At 42.2% G+C, this 22,609-nt stretch overlaps 1 protein-coding gene across 1 annotated transcript in view; it reads left to right on the top strand.

Annotated features, from left to right (window-relative positions):
• LOC109031194 (uncharacterized) overlaps positions 1-22,609 on the top strand; it is a 50,529-nt gene that overhangs the window by 1,986 nt on the left and 25,934 nt on the right. The window contains exon 2 of the mRNA XM_019042562.2: positions 16,294-16,483. The gene's annotated coding sequence lies outside the window, so the exon portion shown is untranslated. The remainder of the gene's footprint in view (positions 1-16,293; positions 16,484-22,609) is intronic.

The raw sequence follows: 22,609 nt of genomic DNA, 5'->3' as shown, positions 1-22,609 counted from the left end.
TCAGCCCTTCCTTCAGAGCTCAGGGGCTGAATCTCTGCCTGAGGCGAGGACTGACAGAAAATCCTTCTCCGGGTGCGGAGTGCCTAGAGTCTGCAGAAAGGGAACATCGATGCTCCCGACTGCGCACCAGACAGTTTGCGATGGAAATTCGGCAGGATTTTTTGTAAGTCCTGCCTTCGGAATTCAGGAGTGAATCTCTGCTGAACACTCGACTCTGTGCATGTTTATGCACTTTCAGACTTCATCAGAGGATTGTCTGACTTGGTTGTAGCATGAAAAGTAAATGCAAGAATCAAGGTGGCACATCCTCTACTGCAGTCTAAAAGTGTGTAAATTTATTTGATGTAGACTCTTAACTGCTCGCTACCCACCTCGTGAGATGGGTCCAAGCATTCTACTGGAACGCAAGGAATGGGCAGGACTGCTGATGGATGTGGAATAAAAAAAAAAATGCGTTCCATTGCAATTCTCTGCAGTCCAGGTCAAAGGAAGCCGAGATGTAAAAAAAAAGTCTATAGTTTTTCCCCAGAAGTGGAAGAAAACTTTGGTTTCTCATTTGGGAATGAGCTCGAGAAAGTCAGGAAAATTCAGAAGGAAATTAAGGAATGAGAATGGATGAGGACTCTACAGACAACAATTTTAAACTCCAAGGATCTGGAAGTTTTTTTTTTTTTTTTCATTTTTTTCTTTTTCTTTTTTAAATATATACTTACTTGGGGCCTGAGGCTGCTACGCGGCCGCTAAACACTGAAAGGGAACTGCTCGTAAGAAATCATAGAACAACCACGTTCAAGTTATTTATTATAATTGAATAGCAATTTGAATTGGCAATAAATTTTGAAAGAAGATATAACATGCTCTGAAATTTTGGAAATTGAAATTGGAATTTTGAATTTATCATCATTTAATAACAATTTAAATTTATAATCTGGAAAAATTAAATTATACCAGAAAATAATTTCGGACTTTTAAATGTGAAGTACCAGTATTGTGATGCCTTGCATTTCAAAAAAGAGGAGGTGAACGCCTGAACGGCCTTTTTAACAGATGCTGTCATAATGGTCTTCTCAGACTTGCCGAGCCTGGAATCAAAGACCAACTTCGCGACCTCTTCTCTAAACCCATTTTCATGACCAACATTTTGAGGTACAACAGTTGTATGGCTTTTGCATCTCTGCCTGCTTCCAAAGCTCATATAATTTTGAACCAAATCTCCTGCTATCAAATACGAAAAATCATGGAGACTTTAAGTTTTATGTCGACCAGCTTCTCAAAAGAAAAATAAAATTTCTAAGGAAGTCTCCAACGTCGCAAAAGGAGAAACGTCGTCTCTCATTTTGCCCAAAAATATGTATGTATAAAATTGAAGGCATAATGACTGGCCTCTCTCAACTTAAAATCGTATGTAACGATAAACAATGGGACGCGTTTGCTACGGCGCCTTGATACAACTATACAACCTCGACGGATGTCCGTATTGCGTTCAAAAAATTGAAGGCGTTTTGACCCCCTGCTCATACTACCTGTAGTTGATTCGATCGACAAACGCGTCAGTCGGCGGTAATGGGGACTTGATGCATTTTTTTAAACTTGATGGATGTCCGTATCGCACCGACTGTAGTGCGAAACCACGTATCTCAATTTCGGTGTTTCAAAATTTCCGTTCTTAAATCATCTCTTCCATGAGAAACAATCCAAATTTACGACTTTAAATTTTGAACCAAATCTTCTGCAATCGCATGCGAAAAATCATGGAGAATTCAAGTTTTATGTTGACCAGGTTCTCGATGAAAAATAAAATTTCTAAGGAAGTCTCCAACGTCGCAAAAGGAGAAACGTCGTCTCTCATTTTGCCCAAAAATATGTATGTATAAAATTGAAGGCATTATGACTGGCCTCTCTCAACTTAAAATCGTATGTAACGATAAACAATGGGACGCGTTTGCTACGGCGCCTTGATACAACTATACAACCTCGACGGATGTCCGTATTGCGTTCAAAAAATTGAAGGCGTTTTGACCCCCTGCTCATACTACCTGTAGTTGATTCGATCGACAAACGCGTCAGTCGGCGGTAATGGGGACTTGATGCATTTTTTTAAACTTGATGGATGTCCGTATCGCACCGACTGTAGTGCGAAACCACGTATCTCAATTTCGGTGTTTCAAAATTTCCGTTCTTAAATCATCTCTTCCATGAGAAACAATCCAAATTTACGACTTTAAATTTTGAACCAAATCTTCTGCAATCGCATGCGAAAAATCATGGAGAATTCAAGTTTTATGTTGACCAGGTTCTCGATGAAAAATAAAATTTCTAAGGAAGTCTCCAACGTCGCAAAAGGAGAAACGTCGTCTCTCATTTTGCCCAAAAATATGTATGTATAAAATTGAAGGCATTATGACTGGCCTCTCTCAACTTAAAATCGTATGTAACGATAAACAATGGGACGCGTTTGCTACGGCGCCTTGATACAACTATACAACCTCGACGGATGTCCGTATTGCGTTCAAAAAATTGAAGGCGTTTTGACCCCCTGCTCATACTACCTGTAGTTGATTCGATCGACAAACGCGTCAGTCGGCGGTAATGGGGACTTGATGCATTTTTTTAAACTTGATGGATGTCCGTATCGCACCGACTGTAGTGCGAAACCACGTATCTCAATTTCGGTGTTTCAAAATTTCCGTTCTTAAATCATCTCTTCCATGAGAAACAATCCAAAGAGCCTCGCCAAAAAGTGGTCTTTTTTCGCCCCTTTTTTTATACCCGAGTTGGTCAACCGGACAGTGCTCAAATGAAAGCCTATGGTAAGGCAAACTTCCATGCAAAGTTTCAACTTGAAGTGACCCCTGGTTTAGGCTATACAGCGTTGCCAATTTTCCAGTTTCATGTGCTAAAATCAAGGATATTGGACTATTAGTTCGGTGCATAAGTAGACTAGTACACCCAAGTTGGTCAACGGGACAGGGCTCAAACAAAAGCTTATGGTAAGGCAAACTTCCAGGAAAAGTTTCAACTTGAAGTGAAACCTCGTTTAGGCTGTACAGCGTTGCCAATTTTCCATTTTTATGCGCTAAACTCACGAAATACTGGATCGTCATGGTTCAACAGACTATTATACCCGAGTTGGTCAACGAGACAAGGCTCAAATGAAAGCTTATGGTAAGGCAAACTTCCAGGAAAAGTTTCAACTTGAAGTGAAACCTCGTTTAGGCTGTACAGCGTTGCCAATTTTCCATTTTTATGCGCTAAACTCACGAAATACTGAATCGTCATGGTTCAACAGACTATTATACCCGAGTTGGTCAACGAGACAAGGCTCAAACGAAAGCTTATGGTAAGGTAAACTTCCAGGAAAAGTTCCAACTTGAAGTGAAACCTCGTTTAGGCTGTACAGCGTCGCCAATTTTCCATTTTTATGCGCTATACTTAAGGAATACTGGATCATCATGGTTCTACAGACTAGTATACCCGAGTTGGTCAACGAGACAAGGCTCAAACGAAAGCTTAGGGTAAGGCAAACTTCTAGGAAAAGTTTCAACTTGAAGTGAAACCTGGTTGAGGCTATACAGCGTCGCCAATTTTTCATTTTTATGCGCCATACTCACGAAAAACTGAATCATCATGGTTCAACAGACTAGTATACCCGAGTTGGTCAACGAGACAGGGCTCAAACGAAAGCTTATGGTAGAAAAACTTCCAGAAAAAGTTTCAACTTGAAGTGAAACCTCGTTTAGGCTCTACAGCGTTGCCAATTTTCCATGATGAACCATGATGATTCAGTATTTCGTGAGTATGGCGCATAAAAATGAAAAATTGGCGACGCTGTATAGCCTCAACCAGGTTTCACTTCAAGTTGAAACTTTTCCTGGAAGTTTGTCTTACCCTAAGCTTTCGTTTGAGCCTTGTCTCGTTGACCAACTCGGGTATACTAGTCTGTAGAACCATGATGATCCAGTATTCCTTAAGTATAGCGCATAAAAATGGAAAATTGGCGACGCTGTACAGCCTAAACGAGGTTTCACTTCAAGTTGGAACTTTTCCTGGAAGTTTACCTTACCATAAGCTTTCGTTTGAGCCTTGTCTCGTTGACCAACTCGGGTATACTAGTCTGTAGAACCATGATGATCCAGTATTCCTTAAGTATAGCGCATAAAAATGAAAAATTGGCGACGCTGTATAGCCTCAACCAGGTTTCACTTCAAGTTGAAACTTTTCCTGGAAGTTTGTCTTACCCTAAGCTTTCGTTTGAGCCTTGTCTCGTTGACCAACTCGGGTATACTAGTCTGTAGAACCATGATGATCCAGTATTCCTTAAGTATAGCGCATAAAAATGGAAAATTGGCGACGCTGTACAGCCTAAACGAGGTTTCACTTCAAGTTGGAACTTTTCCTGGAAGTTTACCTTACCATAAGCTTTCGTTTGAGCCTTGTCTCGTTGACCAACTCGGGTATACTAGTCTGTAGAACCATGATGATCCAGTATTCCTTAAGTATAGCGCATAAAAATGGAAAATTGGCGACGCTGTACAGCCTAAACGAGGTTTCACTTCAAGTTGGAACTTTTCCTGGAAGTTTACCTTACCATAAGCTTTCGTTTGAGCCTTGTCTCGTTGACCAACTCGGGTATAATAGTCTGTTGAACCATGACGATTCAGTATTTCGTGAGTTTAGCGCATAAAAATGGAAAATTGGCAACGCTGTACAGCCTAAACGAGGTTTCACTTCAAGTTGAAACTTTTCCTGGAAGTTTGCCTTACCATAAGCTTTCATTTGAGCCTTGTCTCGTTGACCAACTCGGGTATAATAGTCTGTTGAACCATGACGATTCAGTATTTCGTGAGTTTAGCGCATAAAAATGGAAAATTGGCAACGCTGTACAGCCTAAACGAGGTTTCACTTCAAGTTGAAACTTTTCCTGGAAGTTTGCCTTACCATAAGCTTTCGTTTGAGCCCTGTCCCGTTGACCAACTTGGGTGTACTAGTCTACTTATGCGCCGAACTAATAGTCCAATATCCTTGATTTTAGCACATGAAACTGGAAAATTGGCAACGCTGTACAGCCTAAACCAGGGGTCACTTCAAGTTGAAACTTTGCATGGAAGTTTGTCTTACCATAAGCTTTCATCTGAGCACTGTCCGGTTGACCAACTCGGGTATAAAAAAAAAGGGGCGAAACTTGGCGAGGCTCTTTACGACTTTAAATTTTGAACCAAATCTTCTGCAATCGCATGCGAAAAATCATGGAGAATTCAAGTTTTATGTTGACCAGCTTCTCGATGGAAAAATAAAATTTCAATAATTTTTCCATCACAATACTGGCACTTCACATTTAAAAGTCCGAAATTATTTTCCGGATAATCATTTTCGATAAAATTATCAGTGCTCTGCCGAAATGAATGGAGGTTATTTTCCTGTTCACCCCTACGTCGTACATTATCCATCTCACTGAGATAGCCATCATGCCGCACTTTGCGTCGCGCGGATAAATTGCGGGAAACATTGGCACGCTTCGCCGGATGCCCACGTTTTCGACTCCGATCTAGAGTACCTGCATAAGGAGAGTACCGACAGATCGGTTCATGGAGGGCTTTGGGCCCAAAAGTGCAGCCACCCTTCTAACCAACTTCTAACGCACAAAATTTCACTGCCAGTCTGCAGATTCCAATTCTAACCATGATGGCCAAGAATGTACAGAAATGAGCGTTCTTCCGCCCACGGTGGTTGGGCTCCTGGGATGCCAAATGGGGCAGCACCTGATGGTTGGGCCCTTTGGATTCCAGGTGGGGCTCCCCCGGAGGTTTTGCCCCCTAAAAATTACGTTTTACATTGCTAAAATTCGTACTCTGCCTGGGCGAATAATTTGCCTTCAAATAGCCGGCTATGCAAAATGATTGTCGTGACGCACGAATAGTGGTATCAGAATTTTGCATTAAGATTACGGAGTGCGTTGAAGGCGCTCTTCTTTATCCTATGTGAGTGGCCCTGTACAATGATGTTGAAAAAAATGTTCATAATTTTAAAGTCTTCAATCGAGCCGTAATTTTGATAAATTCCCGAAGAATATTATTTCGGTTATGAAATATTACGATTTTTTGTTCGGTAATTGGTATTTCAAAAAAGAGAGCCCAAACGCGCGGTTCAGATTGTGGTTTTAAGTCCTCTTGTTTTAATTGGTCATCGTTTTCTCATGCAAAACTGAGAGTCGCCGTTTACATTATTGCAACTGACTCAAAAGCAGTTGTGAATTCAATAAGTTTTGCACGGATAAAATGAGCTTTCGTCGATGAACTGTGAATAATCAAAATTGAAGAAAAGGTACTTTATCCATTTGAAAATCGTAGAGTGTGGATGGATGGAGCATAGATTTCCTCCGGGTCCCTTTGGGCACTAGATGGCTGTAGGTTTTTAACGGTATATATGCCAAAGTGTTGGGGGAAAAATCGAAAGAAAAGTATCACGTATATAATATTTTGAGGGTCCACGCAGAGACGATATATTCTAGAGACTACGCACTGTCCTCTTACCTATGGTGTAAAAGTTACTCAAGGAAGCCAATTCTCTAACTCACTTATTGGTGACTCGTCGTATTGTATCAAGTTTATAAAGCTTCTAAACAATTGTTAAGCCCTGGCTAGACGATTAAATTCCCGAACCAATTCCGATCACAGTAGCATCAAAGTGTCGGGAGGCATCAGTCTTAAACTCATTAATTTGCTTAATTTTAAAATGAAAACTTGGCAGAAATGTTTTCTGTGGCAGGAAATGATGAATGGTGGCACTCCATTCTGATCTTACTTTGAACAAAATAGTGCGGCCCGTCAAAATTGCCACACAACGTGTGGCATTTATGTACACGAATTATAAATAAATAAATAAATAAATAAATAAAATTAGATGGTAGATGGTGACCATCAGTCATCAGCATGTCTACTTTGATCGGAATTGGTTCGGAATTTGATCGTCTATCCAGGGCTTTAAAGTATGAATAAACTCTATTTTTGATCTTAATGATCAAGAGCAGGTTCAAAAAACTAATAATTGCAGAAATGCGTATTTCGTGATCAAATGTCATTTTCCAATCATACAATGCTTGATCTGGCGGTCTGGCCATTTGAGATCAAACTAAATCTTATCTGATAAGGAATTGTAAGCTAAAACTCTTTTTCAAGCTTGAAATGATCCATATCCGCCATCAACAGGTTTAAAACATTAATCGGAAAAATGCGTATCTCGTGGTGAAGTGTCAATTCTTAGTGCCGAAAACGCGAATCTCGGCATTTCTGCCGCAGGTATTTTCTAACAGTTCAAGAAATTATTCAAAATGTTGATTGAATCTGAAAAAGCATCTTATTCTCGCTATTTTCGAGTACCCTTCTCCTATCAATAAAGAGGAATTTCGACAGTTTTTTTTACTCTCCTGGAAAATCTTGTTTTCCGAGTTACGCACTTCTGCACTTTCACCATCGAAATGTATAAGTAATTGAAGTAACTCTGTCGTTTTATATCCTCGAGGGAACGCCCGCTGCACATTAAATCGAGCCTTTCAGGAAGGTTGGATCTGAAATTTTCCCCTAAAACTGCAAATTTTCGTGTCAATTTCTTAACACAGTAAATTTTAATGGGTTCCGCTTGAAGGAAATTTTACGGGAAAATTAATAATAACACTTCTATAAACTCCTACGTTCCGTACTGAATTACATGAGCCTATACTGTCGCCGCATTTCGCCCGAATCCCCCTGACCCCCTCACAGGGTGTTCGCAATGAACACCTTAGTAATCGATGCTTTACCGTAGCTTCAAATGGGGAAATATCGATAATCGATCATTCACGCCACGCCACTGTGTTTGCGAGTGTGTGTGTGTCCCTTTGACGAGCCGCGGGTTGCCGCATCTGATCAATGAGTGGGAGAGAGATAGACGATAAAACGGCGGCTTGTCAAAGCCGAGTGTGCTCCTTTGACGTGCCGCATCTGAGCAATGAGTGCGAGAGAGAGAAAGGACAAAACAGCGTATGGACCAATCCAAGTTGAGCCTTAGTTCTCGTTTACGGCCGTTCTTTCCACGGCTCATGGTCGGAAAGCACTCCGGTGTTTTTTCGGGGCACCCGGATTCGGGCTCGCCACTACCACCGCGGACCAAATTACGAGGCCCAGCCTGTATGTTTGCGAGTGTGTGTGTGTCCCTTTGACGAGCCGCGGGTTGCCGCATCTGATCAATGAGTGGGAGAGAGATAGACGATAAAACGGCGGCTTGTCAAAGCCGAGTGTGCTCCTTTGACGTGCCGCATCTGAGCAATGAGTGCGAGAGAGAGAATGGACAAAACAGCGTATGGACCAATCCAAGTTGAGCCTTAGTTCTCGTTTACGGCCGTTCTTTCCACGGCTCATGGTCGGAAAGCACTCCGGTGTTTTTTCGGGGCACCCGGATTCGGGCTCGCCACTACCACCGCGGACCAAATTACGAGGCCCAGCCTGTATGTTTGCGAGTGTGTGTGTGTCCCTTTGACGAGCCGCGGGTTGCCGCATCTGATCAATGAGTGGGAGAGAGATAGACGATAAAACGGCGGCTTGTCAAAGCCGAGTGTGCTCCTTTGACGTGCCGCATCTGAGCAATGAGTGCGAGAGAGAGAATGGACAAAACAGCGTATGGACCAATCCAAGTTGAGCCTTAGTCCCCGTTTACGGCCGTTCTTTCCAGGGCTCATGGTCGGAAAGCACTCCGGTGTTTTTTCGGGGCACCCGGATTCGGGCTCGCCACTACCACCGCGGACCAAATTACGAGGCCCAGCCTGTATGTTTGCGAGTGTGTGTGTGTCCCTTTGACGAGCCGCGGGTTGCCGCATCTGATCAATGAGTGGGAGAGAGATAGACGATAAAACGGCGGCTTGTCAAAGCCGAGTGTGCTCCTTTGACGTGCCGCATCTGAGCAATGAGTGCGAGAGAGAGAATGGACAAAACAGCGTATGGACCAATCCAAGTTGAGCCTTAGTCCCCGTTTACGGCCGTTCTTTCCAGGGCTCATGGTCGGAAAGCACTCCGGTGTTTTTTCGGGGCACCCGGATTCGGGCTCGCCACTACCACCGCGGACCAAATTACGAGGCCCAGCCTGTATGTTTGCGAGTGTGTGTGTGTCCCTTTGACGAGCCGCGGGTTGCCGCATCTGATCAATGAGTGGGAGAGAGATAGACGATAAAACGGCGGCTTGTCAAAGCCGAGTGTGCTCCTTTGACGTGCCGCATCTGAGCAATGAGTGCGAGAGAGAGAATGGACAAAACAGCGTATGGACCAATCCAAGTTGAGCCTTAGTCCCCGTTTACGGCCGTTCTTTCCAGGGCTCATGGTCGGAAAGCAGTCCGGTGTTTTTTCGGGGCACCCGGATTCGGGCTCGCCACTACCACCGCGGACCAAATTACGAGGCCCAGCCTGTATGTTTGCGAGTGTGTGTGTGTCCCTTTGACGAGCCGCGGGTTGCCGCATCTGATCAATGAGTGGGAGAGAGATAGACGATAAAACGGCGGCTTGTCAAAGCCGAGTGTGCTCCTTTGACGTGCCGCATCTGAGCAATGAGTGCGAGAGAGAGAATGGACAAAACAGCGTATGGACCAATCCAAGTTGAGCCTTAGTCCCCGTTTACGGCCGTTCTTTCCAGGGCTCATGGTCGGAAAGCACTCCGGTGTTTTTTCGGGGCACCCGGATTCGGGCTCGCCACTACCACCGCGGACCAAATTACGAGGCCCAGCCTGTATGTTTGCGAGTGTGTGTGTGTCCCTTTGACGAGCCGCGGGTTGCCGCATCTGATCAATGAGTGGGAGAGAGATAGACGATAAAACGGCGGCTTGTCAAAGCCGAGTGTGCTCCTTTGACGTGCCGCATCTGAGCAATGAGTGCGAGAGAGAGAAAGGACAAAACAGCGTATGGACCAATCCAAGTTGAGCCTTAGTCCCCGTTTACGGCCGTTCTTTCCAGGGCTCATGGTCGGAAAGCACTCCGGTGTTTTTTCGGGGCACCCGGATTCGGGCTCGCCACTACCACCGCGGACCAAATTACGAGGCCCAGCCTGTATGAGGCGGTCAGTGTCTGAAGTCAAAACGCCTTCTCTTACTTGCGTATGCAACACGGACATCCCTCGAGTTCGAATAGTTGCATCCAGGAGTCATAATATGAAATTCATGGAGTGTCAGTCACATGCGACACGAAGCTCATACCGCCGTGCTGAGGAAGAACGCCGTATGAATATTCGAGAGTTGTCAAAGTTCCTTCGATAAAATGTTTATTCTTGAGAAAAGTTATGAATATTTTTCCTTGAAATTCTGAGGAACATCAGATGGAATTAGAAACAAAATTATCTGAAAAATTGGAAGATAAATATTCACTAGCTGCTCCGGGCGCCCTACGGGCGCCCTCCACAGCTAGCAATGGTGGTGCAGTAGCTTATTTGGAATCGGAGCGATTAGTTGAATCTATTTAATAATGATGATGATTCTGCGGCAGAAGATCAAGGAATTTAACTGCCTCTCTGCGTTACAGGGTGGAGACTGCCATTCTACCGAAAAATGTTATAAAAAGCTCGCATTATTAATTTTTCTTTTTTTTGTGTTACTGTTTAAATTTTTTTTTATTTTTATTTTTTGATAATTTTCTAATGACTATGAGGCTTTTGGGATTTATAAAAGATCGAAGCACCTCTTTGTGCACGATGTTTTTTGTACGGTTGCCTTTGGGAAGAATTTGGACTTCAAAATTTTTGTACGATGTAGCTCGTGAGAGTGCAACATATAGTTTACCATGGCCAAAAACTGTTTGGGGTAAATAAATGCCGACTCGCTTCAGTGTTTGACCCTTAGCTTCGATGATGGTCATGCAGAACGCAATGCGAATTGGAAATTGTCGCCTCTTAAAAGAGAAAGGGAGAGAGGAGTCTGCAGGTGACAAATCAATTCTTGGCAGTGAAATTCTTTCACCGGCCTTCTCGCCGGAAATGACCTGCAAATCAAGACAATTTTCATAACGTTTCCAGACGATCAATCGGGTACCATTCGATAAACCTTTAGAAACGTTGAGGTTTCTTAAAAGCATGACAAAAACCCCCTCCAAAAGTGTGAGTTTATGCGGTGGTAAGCCACTAAGATTAAGACTGTCCAAGAATTCGAGGGGAAAATTGAGAGCCTCTCCCTCTTCCTCTACAATGAGCCTGTTAACACTGAAGTACGTTTTAGAGACACCTGAAAGAACTTCAACAACCTTGTCGTTAATTTCATTGCAATGCTTATTTTTAGGGGCCAGAATTGCGCAGTTTGTGAAATCTACGTTCGAACATGAGGAAGCTATCTTTTCCATAAATTTCAGTAATAATATCAGTTTCAGTAATACTGCTTGTCGGTAAATCCATGAATTCCGGCATGGCCTTTTTTAGCAGAAAGGTAAACACCATCACCTATTTCGAGTTAAAATTTTGCAAACTCCGCTTCGTCTTGCAAAGTTCTCATATTTTGAGTAAGTTTTCTGATTTTGAAAAGAGGTCAAAGTGGTGAGAATTTGATTGCATTTTGCACCAATGTTTGGCGAGAAGCATGCGGAACAACGGGTAAAACCTGTCTAAAATCACCACCCTAGACGACAATTTTTCCTCGAAAAGGGATATCATTACCCATTCTCTAAATAAGAAGTCGGTCGATGCATGCCAGAGCATGCGTGATAACCATGGGAGCTTCGCCCCAAAAAATGATCGTTGTTTTCCGAATAGTCTCAGCCTCTCTTGAGCTAACCGTGAGACTCGACACAGAATTCTCATTCAGAACCGAAGGAATTTTGAATTTGCTATGAACCGGCCGACCGTTAGGTAGCAACGATGCGGCGATACCTGTCCAAGCAACGGAGATGACGTCTAAGTTTTCCTTTTGTACAATACGCAGTAAGACATTCTTAAACGAAAGTTTTTCCCGATCCTCCTGGACCATCAATGAAAATCGCATTACACGTGTAAGATGGATTTTGGATGAGACTAATTATTTCAGAAATAATTTGATGTTGCTCTGGGTTAGCGGCAGAAATCATGGAATCATAGTTTTAGGGGGAGGAGAGTCAGGCTCTGACCCTTGAAGATTCAGGTTAATTGGAAGCAATTCCGGAAGATCAAATGATGATATTGAAAATCCATGAAGTCTTAATGTGCTTTCAATAGCAAAAAGCCGATCAACGTAGTCGACCGACCAACAAAATAAAGAGAGAGGAAGAAACGAAGCAAATTTGAAACAAAGTTGGAAAGAGAAAAGAACAAATAAGAATGAAATGTCCATAACAATACATGTTGTTAGCAATACGTGTGCGCACCGCTGCAGTTAATAAGTCAGGGTCAGTCAAACCGCCAGGATGCCTATCAAGAAGTGGTGAAGCGGAGTAGCTGAGAGATCGCGACGGAATGTGGGTGGTGAGTGACGAACGACAATGCGACCCAAACCTTCTTTGAGGTTGGCGGGAGGAAAGCTATACGAAAGAAAACGGAGATAGCCGAAAGAACGTGGTGGGAGGGGTGGCTGAGACCCTAGTGGGGGTATCTAGGGACGGGCAAGCAGGTAGCGGCCAGATGACCGCTCGAAACAGCTGAACTTTACTCGTCGATAAAAGTAAGAAAATTTGAGAAAATCGAAAAAACAATTACAGCCTGCAAATCTACAGATCAGAAGCTTTCATTTAAAAAAAACCCCATGCAAATCGGTCCGGTGGTTCTCTCAAAGTTAATGCCCCAAAATGCGGACTTTAATCTGAATAAATGGGAGAAAATTTGAGCCCAGCTAAACTTCACTCGTCGATAAAAGTAAGACAATTTGAGAAAATCGAAAAAACGACCACAGCCTGTAAATCTACAGATCACAGGCTTTCATTTAAAAAAAACCCCATGCAAATCGGTCCGGTGGTTCTCTCAAAGTTAACGTCCAAAGATTCGGACCTCCGTTTTAATGCATCGAAGACAATTTTAGAAAATTATGGGAGAAAATTTGAGAAAATCGAAAAAAACGATCACAGCCTGCAAATCTACAGCTCAGGGGCTTTCATTTAAAAAAAAGATCACGCAAATCGGTCCGGTGGTTCTCTCAAAGTTAATGCCCCAAGATTCGGAACTTTGCATTTTAATATATAGGATTAGTCTACCAGGAGATTTTTGTTGTATCAAGGAAAAGTTGGCAACGCCGGAAGGTTATTATTGCGTTTTTACTTAGTACGACAGCATAGGCGGATCCACACAGACACCCTGAACGGGGGCGGAGGGACGGAAGGGATGTCCGGGGGGCAAAATCACAATTGGCAATATGCGTTTTAATTTTTTAAAATTTAATCTTTTAAATTTTTCTCAACCAAATAAATAATGAGCGGAGACCTGCAAAGTAGCAATGGGCCTCAATATACGCGTTTTTCGCATTGAGCGATCAAAATATTTTTTGTCATCTTGTGTCGCTCCGAGAGGCAAGGAACTTTCTTAAAATAGGTCAGAAGAAATAAGATAAAGTTGAATCTCTAAATTTCTGTGACACAGTGCTACCGTGCTTATAAAAAAGCTCGTTTATAAGTTTGCCATGATACTCCTGTGATCTCGTTCCCCTTGACAATTCCCTTATATTTTCAAGAAAATTTAATCCGACCAACTTATACATCTACGAGATGTATTTATTTTTCTGAAATTTTCAGGCACAAAGTGCAAGAAACGTCCCCGAAAATTCTAAAGAAAAGTTCGATAAGTTGGGATGTGACAAGAAATCTGTGACATCGCCTAGCCTAAATAGGTACACGTATACATGATTTTTAGGTGCAACGGCGAAAGTATTCCTGTGACATCTATTCTGCTCTTTCCCTTCTGAAATAGGGGGTGCGTCTAATTAACAATGGGCCGTTATGATCGTACAATTTTTCCCTGATCAAACAGACTTTTTAGCTGACAAATTCCTTTCGGCATTCTCTCCCGCTAATTTTCACGAGCAAAAGCGGTACTTAATTTCATGTCGAGCCTAGTTGTTCAGTTAGGTTGGGGTATTTAAGAAATCATCGGGACATTGATGTGCAGAAATTTATTACGTGGCGATCACATAGACATCAGATAGCGAATGAGAAATGAAAGAACAAATTTATAAAAATGTTAATGTCGGGAGTCAGGCAAAAAGGCCCCCATGGTGGAACTTTTTTTACACGACTTTGATTATATTCGGTGCCTATTTATGAACAGGGTTGCCAGAAAGAACCTTGGTGAAAGTGGAACATAATGACTTTCTAGTCATAGCGACATTACTATGTTTTACGAAACACATTGTCTCAATGACGGTCATTATGACGTCATAGTGTCAGAAATTGTCACTGTGATGTCATTATGACGATCATTGAGACTCTGTGTCTCATGAAGCATAGTGATGTCGCTATGACTTTTGATCACTGTGATATTTTGCTATGACGTGAGTTGGTTACTGGGAAAAACTTTCTTTAAAATTGAATCCTGTACTCAAGCATTTTCCCTAATGTGGAAAAATGTAGTTGCAATAAACTGTGATAGAAAAGTAAAGGGGAAAAATTAAGTTCTGGAATAATAAATCGTAAATGAATCGGGAAAAATACCTTTGTAAATCTAAGGAAAAATATGAAATTATTAAAATTGTTCTACAACATGAAGTATGACAGGAAGAAAAAAATTTAGCATAAATAATGAATATATACTTCAACTAAAAGGGGAAAAAAACAAAAAATACCTAGTGTACATCGTTCGAAAAATACACAAAATGTAACACTTCTCCGTATGCCTTTTTATCCTTAAGCACCATCATTGTAATGATTACTTTCAAGGTCAATTAGTCACAGTTATCCACGATCATAGCAACATATTTCAGTCGTAAGAGCGTTAAACTGACTCTTACTTTGACTCAGTTTCAATCATAACGATGTCACACCAATGGTCACTCTGACCCTGTTTTTATTATCATTATGATATCATACTCAAGACCAATCTACACAGGTCAGTCATTGCGCATCTTTTTGAAATCCACTCCCCCGCCCGCGGCCAACGCTACGTCACATTATGGGGGTGCTCCCATAAGAAATACATAGCAGGCACTCAATACTACGCACTGCGCAGTAGAGTTCTAAAACTCGTCCTCGGGAAAGACTGACCTGTGTAGATTGGTCTTGATCATACTTAGTGCTGGGTTTGCTCTGCCAGAATGGACCACTAGACAAGGTACGAATTTCAGCATTCTGATACATGTTTCGCAAATAAAATTTCACGTAGAACACGATGCGCACAACAAAAATTACCGAAATTAACTCCTTACGAAGATATTTAATGTTTCTTGACGCGTGAATTCAAACCACCCGCTCATGAAAACTCAATGTTCTACGTGATTCACATCGCGCGCTAAACATTAATCATGACAGTCTCTGTGTTATAAAAATCTGGCAACCTCAATATTGACGCTTCGGCTCAGCTATAGCAAATTGCTAATAGTTTGAACAACACATGGTGGGAAATGAACATTGCTCGATTAAGAAGCTTGCTGAAACCATTGTAGTGCGCGATTTGACTCACGTAGAGCTTTGAGTTTCTTGTGAGCGGGCAGTTCAAATTCCTCGTAACCAATGTGAAATAAAAACGTTAATATCTTCCTTAGGAGTTGGTTTCAGTAATTATCGTTGTGTGAATCGTGTTCTACGTGAAATTCTGGTTAAGAATCATGTATCAGATTGCTTAAATTCGTACCTTGTCTAGTGGTCCATTGATCATAATCAATTCAGAGAGACGTCACTATGGTCACTGTGATGTTGCTATGACGTTATTATGTTCATTATGACATCATAACGACATCAGAAGGATAATCACCGTGATCATATGGACGTATCTATAATAATAGGAACCAAGTGGAAAGATGGGGTGTGCTCGTGCGAGCTGCATAAGAAACAATGGAAAAGTGGATATAGTTCCTTTCGAGAGAATGAAAAAGCGGGATTTTACATGAAATCAAAAGGAACTGAGCGCTAACTCGTGAGCCGTGGTCATGTGACAAGAGCATTGTGGACAGGGTTCATGAGTTAAAGAGTCCAGCCACCGATCTCCCCGTCGTGCCCGGTCTCCCCGGTTGCCGCTGACGTCACTGGCGCTTTAAAATTCTCATTCACTCTTATGGCCCTCAACTAACGAGCTTATCCCATCTTTCCACTTGCACACAGTTCCATTTAGCATAAATGCGCCCATATGATGTCATTATGTTCCTGTTTTACCAGGAAAAATTCTTGAAACGTGAATTGTTGTTTGTAGGGTCAGACACGGAGCGGCGGTGCCTGTTTGTTGAAGATTCTTGGACGTTTGTGCGGCGGGTTGGCGATGTCAGGCGGGGTTGCCCTCCACCCGTGAACGACGACAGCGGTGACGGAGGATTTGACGGGATTGGCGGTGGCGCCGACGGAAAGTCGGAGGGGCGGACAACACTCCGATCACCTTTTAATAGGTAAAATGTGTTTGCGGATATGTCGTAATTCCTCATATTTTCGAAAGCCTTCCTGTGAAGTGGGCAATCCTTGCTCAAATTCGACCGACCTTGTACGCTCCTAACTTCACCTTGTGTGAAATAGGCCATGTAGTGGGCTTGGTTGCAGCTCTTATGATGATACGGGACTATCCTGTCCACGAAGACCATTGCCAAAGCGATTCCTTTACTACCGCCGAAAGGAAAATTGTCTATCCTCTTGACAAGTGTGCCTCCATATGAACTGCCGACTGAGACGCGTCTGAAAGTGGCTTGTTTTTTTTTCGTGTCAATGACCTCCATATAAACGACCCACCTCTCATCCAGTGCGAAGAACAAGGTTCCGTCCTTGCCTACTATCAAGTCGCCACCCCGCAAGGGGCAGTCGCGAAGGCAGGGCTCCCGGAACTGTTGAGACTGTTCCCACCGAGCGCTGTTTCTTATTTGTTTGAGCAGATTGCTTCCGCCGCTGAATGTCCGCATCACCTTATCTGACACTGAACGGAGAAGTCTGGTTGATGGTGATGGTGGTGCGTGTGCCGTTGAGACGAGCGTCAGGATAATAACTGGAATCAGCCGGATGGAGCTCGTTTCAGATTAGGTGCTTTTCATAGAGTACATAGAGTCGTAATGTAAATGGGGGAGCTGGCGCCATGTTCTGCTCGACGAGTTCCGAGCCCGGTGTGCGCCGAGTTCGGGTCACTTTTTCGATACATGTTCGATCCAAAATGGCGGTGTGGAATACGTGGTGATTCCTATCTTCTTTGTTTACATCGAATGGCCGGGTACCCGTGTATCGCAAACAATCGATTATGTATCGAAAAAGTGACCCGGCGTCACACAGGAGTCTCCAAATTCGGGACCTGGAAAATGCTTAAAAGTGGCGCCAGCTCACCCACTTACATTACGACTCTATGTACTCTATGGTGCTTTTCTGCCGTGCTAAGGAAAAACGCCGTATGAACCTTCAGGCGTTGCCAAGTTTCCTCCGATAAAAACCGAATTTACTGGGAAAATTGCGAATATTATTTTCCAAAATTGTTTGAAATGGAAATTTCAAGGAAAAATATGCACGGATTTTGTCAAGGGGAATTTGGCAACTTTCGAAATTCATACGGCGTTCTTCCTTAGCAGGGCAGTTTTACTCTTTCGCTCTATGCGCGTCATAGGGAATGACAAACATCAATAGAGGGAAAGTAATCTGAAGCGGGCTCTAACTGTTTTTAGGACCGTGGAGTAGGTAGAGTCGAAAAAGTGGAAGAGCTGGCGCCATGTTCTGGTCGATGAGTTCCGAACCCGGTGTGTGCCGAGCCTCGGTCACTTCTTCGATATATTTTCGTAGTACGTAGTAATTCCTATTCTCTTTGTCTACATCAGATGGACGGGTCCTCGTTTGAAAAGAATCGATTGTATCGAAAAAGTAACCCGGCGTGACACAGGAGTCTCGGGATTCGGGACCTGGAAAATGCTTGAAAGTGGCGCCAGCCCTCCCATTTACATCACGACTCTACGTACTCTAAGTTTCAGACACAAAGGTAGAATGGGTCACCAAACCATGAAAGAATTTTGACTTGCGAATATAGTTTTCTGAAGGAAAATGACGCGTAGAACACGGTGCGCACATCAAAAACGCGAACAAGTAACTCAATAACCGAGAAATGCGCAGTTCAAATCGCTCAACTTATACGCAAATTTAAAACGCCCCGGTTTCGCGCCGCGCCGAATGACGTCATCCGGCACCAATCAGAAGCGGGCACGGGTTTCCACGACTTCCGTCAAATGTCTATCTACTCTTCGTATATGAAAACAATACTAAAGTCGAAATTATATCTTTTGAATTCAAGACTTGAATTTCATTCATATGTTAGCTGTAATAAACGAGCAACAATTCCACATTGAAACACGTTTTATTTTAACAAACATCAGAGGAAAATGAGAGAAGATTGCGATATGACTACCGCAGTGCGCCAACACCGTCAGTTTCCCGCCATTCGGGTGCGTTTGAAATGTCTTGCAGTTCTTAGATTTTTCAAAAGCTGGTTTCTCCGCGATTTCGGCTCCATAAAAATGCGGAAAAATCACCACGTTATCTACTCACATTGTACTTTCAGAATATTCAATAAAATAAACAAGGTTTAGTGACCCATTATTGTAAGATGCACATTAAATTTTCTTGCAAAAATGCTGCAAGTTATTCATGGAAAAAAATGAAAGTAAATAATCGATCATCAGTGGGTTTCTGGAGTGCGGTTTCTAGATATTGAGTTCGCGAGAGAAGAAAAAAAAGCGTATACTCGTATTTTGTAGACCAATTTCGTTGACCTACGCACCGACTACTATAACTTAAATGCAGCATGGTAAGGCATCGAGATCCGACACCAACACTATTGCATGGTTGATGGGGTTATATGGACTGAGTTAAACAGAAAGGAACCAAGCCACATCAGCTGTCGCCAAATTTAACAGGGAAATTTGATTTTTTACAAGAGAACGTCTGTGCGGATTTCCTTGAAAATTTTAAGGAATTCGCTTTGTAAAATGGAGAAAATTCATTGAAAATTTGCACAAAAATCCGCTCAACCGTTTTCATGTAAAAAATTGAATTGGCGGATTAAATTTGGCAACAGCTGATGTGGCTTGGTTCCTTTCTGTTTAACTCGGTCCATATATGGATTGCATTTTGCAAAAAGGAACCAGGAGCATTGCCGTGCTGCTTGCTAAGATTGTGCAAATCCACCCCCAGCAATTAAACTACAGTAATCATGCAAATGTTTGGAATTATACATGGTAATTTTGTTTTAAATTTACGGTTTTTAGCGTGTAAAATAAAAAATGTTTATAGATTATCAGATTTTTCTTCCAAGACGAGAGAAGTTGCACAATTTTAGCAGCATTGCAATGCGCTTGGTTCCTTTTTGCAAAATGCAATCCATATGTTCTGTCTTGTCGTAGGTATCGACATAGATTCAATAATCGGGCCGACGGCGATAAGAACTCGATGTTTCGTTCCGAGGTATACATTGTCTTCTAAAGACCGCTAGCTAGCCGCAGCTAGTAAACCGGAGAGTGAACAGAGTTCATTCACCTGCTAACGCATAAAAATAAAGAATAAGCTTGAAACAGTTTACTCGTAAGAACATCAAATATTAACATACGTTTACCAAATATTAATGCTACCAAGGAAAAACAAGAATAAGGAACACTACGCCGGTGTAAGGGTTTTTTTTTCTTCGGATGAAGTTACAAATTCATTACAAGAAAACTCACAAGCAGCACTCGCAATCGTGATGGTTCTCTCTCCGTAAGGATTGACCATATTGCATCGTGGACAATGGAAGGCGCTTTGAAGAGGCTCCGAAAGATTGCGACGGTTACATTAATTTTCCACAAAATGGTGAGCTTTGGCACTTCGATCTGCAAATTCAGGTGTCGCTACAGCTCTGGAACAATGCAAAAAGTAAAAGTAGGATATTAAGAGGGGCGTTACACTTAACATTCCAAAAATATCGAATTATTATCTACTATTGGCCTATGGCCGCGTTGCGGCTGTCAACCTATTGAAAGAAGATTCTACTTAAATAATCGTAGAACAACAATCCTCAAGTATAATTTGGGTTAATTACTTAAATCTCAACATGGCAATAAGATTTATTACAAAACAATCAGCTTCGTGTAATTTTATTTTCGGTCCATAGAAACGACTTTTAGGTAATTTGTGGCGTTGGACTCCTCCCCCCAAAATTTCTCGATATTAGCCACAGGCGTACGTAGGTCATTTCGCAAACATCGTCGAAATTACGTTAGATTGCCAGAGTTCATTTTTGTGTGAATGTGATACCAAGAACAGCTCCCTGGAAATTTTGCCACATTTCTGATAAAAAGAATGTCCACTTTTCCTCCCTGAAAGTTCGGTACGTTCGGCGTTTTCCGGACGCTAGAACGTAACAGCATTGCTACTTAAAAAAATTCCTTTCGTAAATTATATTTTCATCGGAGAACATACAGGATTGCAAAATCTCTACAATCCTGTGATCCAAGGATTGCAAGCTCGCGGTGTGTACTGTTCGGAAATGGTGCACACCGGGACAGGTTCGACACCAAGAAAATACAACTTTTCAACAAGGTACACTCTACTACAGGTTTGGACAAATGGAATTTTAGAAAGTCGTCGACACGCGTAGATTTGACATTTGATTTCCAATTGTACGACTGCGACGCTATTTTGAAAACTTATTTACTTTCTGATTTGAGAGTGGGTCTCGTCAAGGTCGTGTTATTTTTTCGTGTATTTAGTTAAGTTTTTCGTTATTTTGAGTTTTATTAATTTTTTTAAATTCATCTGATAGCTTATTGAAGCTCATTTTGAACAGCGCGGCAAAGACGGTAAAACTTGCGACGTCCCTCGATGGTCTATATTCTCAGCGCTGCCACTTCGGCACCCCGTTTATCCATACCTGTTGTAGAGTGTACCTAGACTTTTCAACGACTTAAGCCCGCACCGTAGTATACGCGTAATGTATGAAGTATCCTGCAGACTTGTAAGGCGCTATATCATGCGTGGCGCGCACGCGTGCTGAACTCGCAATGCATGAAGTATCCCGCGGCCTTGTAAGGCGCTACTATGCGTCTCGAGCCCATGCGTGAGTGGCCGCGTGCGCCAGCCGCACTGTGTTTGATGCGAATATTCAAACTTGCGGTGTCAGCGGTTTTCAACTTATTATTTTGAAGTTTGTGTAAAGTTTGTAGGAATTATTGTCATCACAAATGACAAAACATTACATAAACCCAACTAATTTTCCTCTCTTCATTTACATATTTTTATAAATACTTTTAAAAGAAGAAGCATGCAAGAGAAACGACTTTTACGTGTAGGCTTCCCTGCTTTCTCAGCGATGTAATGGCGTGATCGTGTGGAATAAATTTTGCTATTCGGAACTACAATTTCTGGTTCATACGTAAAAACAATTGCGTGCATACGGAAACTGAGTTTCTAAACAAAGCCAGAAATTGTGGTTTTAATTGCCAAATGAATTTCATTTGATCAATGAACCCTTTTGAAGCGTAGGTTATGGATTTGACGAAGCGGAGGGTATAGATTCAATCGAAATGAATCGATCGAAAAACTCGTGAATCGATCGAATCGACGCCGGTATTTTAATAACTTGTCGGTTAAATTGGTGTCGATCAGCTCACGGCCATCGATTCATGTCGATCGAATCCATACCCTCCTTTCGAAGCCTCCATTTTAAAGTAAAGAGCCTGTTCACAAAACTCCTCATCGATACCGATTCTCAATTGGGTAGGTGCGGGGCATTTTGATGACGAACGCAGACGCAAAACTTTTCCTTCCTATGCGTATGTAGCATTTACCGGTGCAGCGACGGGGGGTATTCTATAATCCCTAGCCCAGAGGGAGGTTCGGAGGGCCTCCTTCAGAAAATTTGTGAAATTTTAAAGCTGTTTTGAGGCTCCCGTGACGCAGATTTTCGATCGACTTCTGCGGAAAAATTTCGCTGTTCACATACTTCCAGAACAAAATACTTTCAAATTGTTGCACTCAACAAATCTGGATTTGTATTTATTTATTATGATGATTTTATCATTTCGGTCGCAGTCGTGTTTTGAAGGTCGCAACCCGCCTCACTTCTTTTTCTTTCCATAACATTTTTTAGAGTACCAGTCAAATACATGTAGAAAATTAAGATTTGGGCCACCGGCCCCTGAAAAATTGAACAACCCCTTCGGACGATAATTGAATCTCGTCATATTTTCAGTAAAAAATTAACTTTGGAATTTTCGTGTACTATACATAAAACTTCATATAAAATTCCCGGTAAACTTTTTATAAAAAGCGCAGGTTTTTTAGGAAATGTAACGACTTTTTTGTAGACATCATTTTAGCATCGTCCCAAGGTTCATACCTTTTTTTTCTTCTTTTTTTTATTTTTTCTCTTTTTTTAGCACACTAGCACGGTTGACGACAAGCACTCGGTTGACAGCTGTAATTACTACCTCGACGTGTCGACGCACAGATCCGGATTGGACACTTAAAAAATAAAAAAATTTAGAAACCTCCAACTTTGTGATACTATGTTAAACTAGCAGAAA

This window comes from Bemisia tabaci, chromosome 4 (genome assembly GCF_918797505.1).
Source record: "Bemisia tabaci chromosome 4, PGI_BMITA_v3".
Lineage (NCBI taxonomy): Eukaryota > Metazoa > Arthropoda > Insecta > Hemiptera > Aleyrodidae > Bemisia > Bemisia tabaci.
Note: the sequence above shows the minus strand (reverse complement) of the source record. Positions and strands in the feature narration are given on the sequence as shown.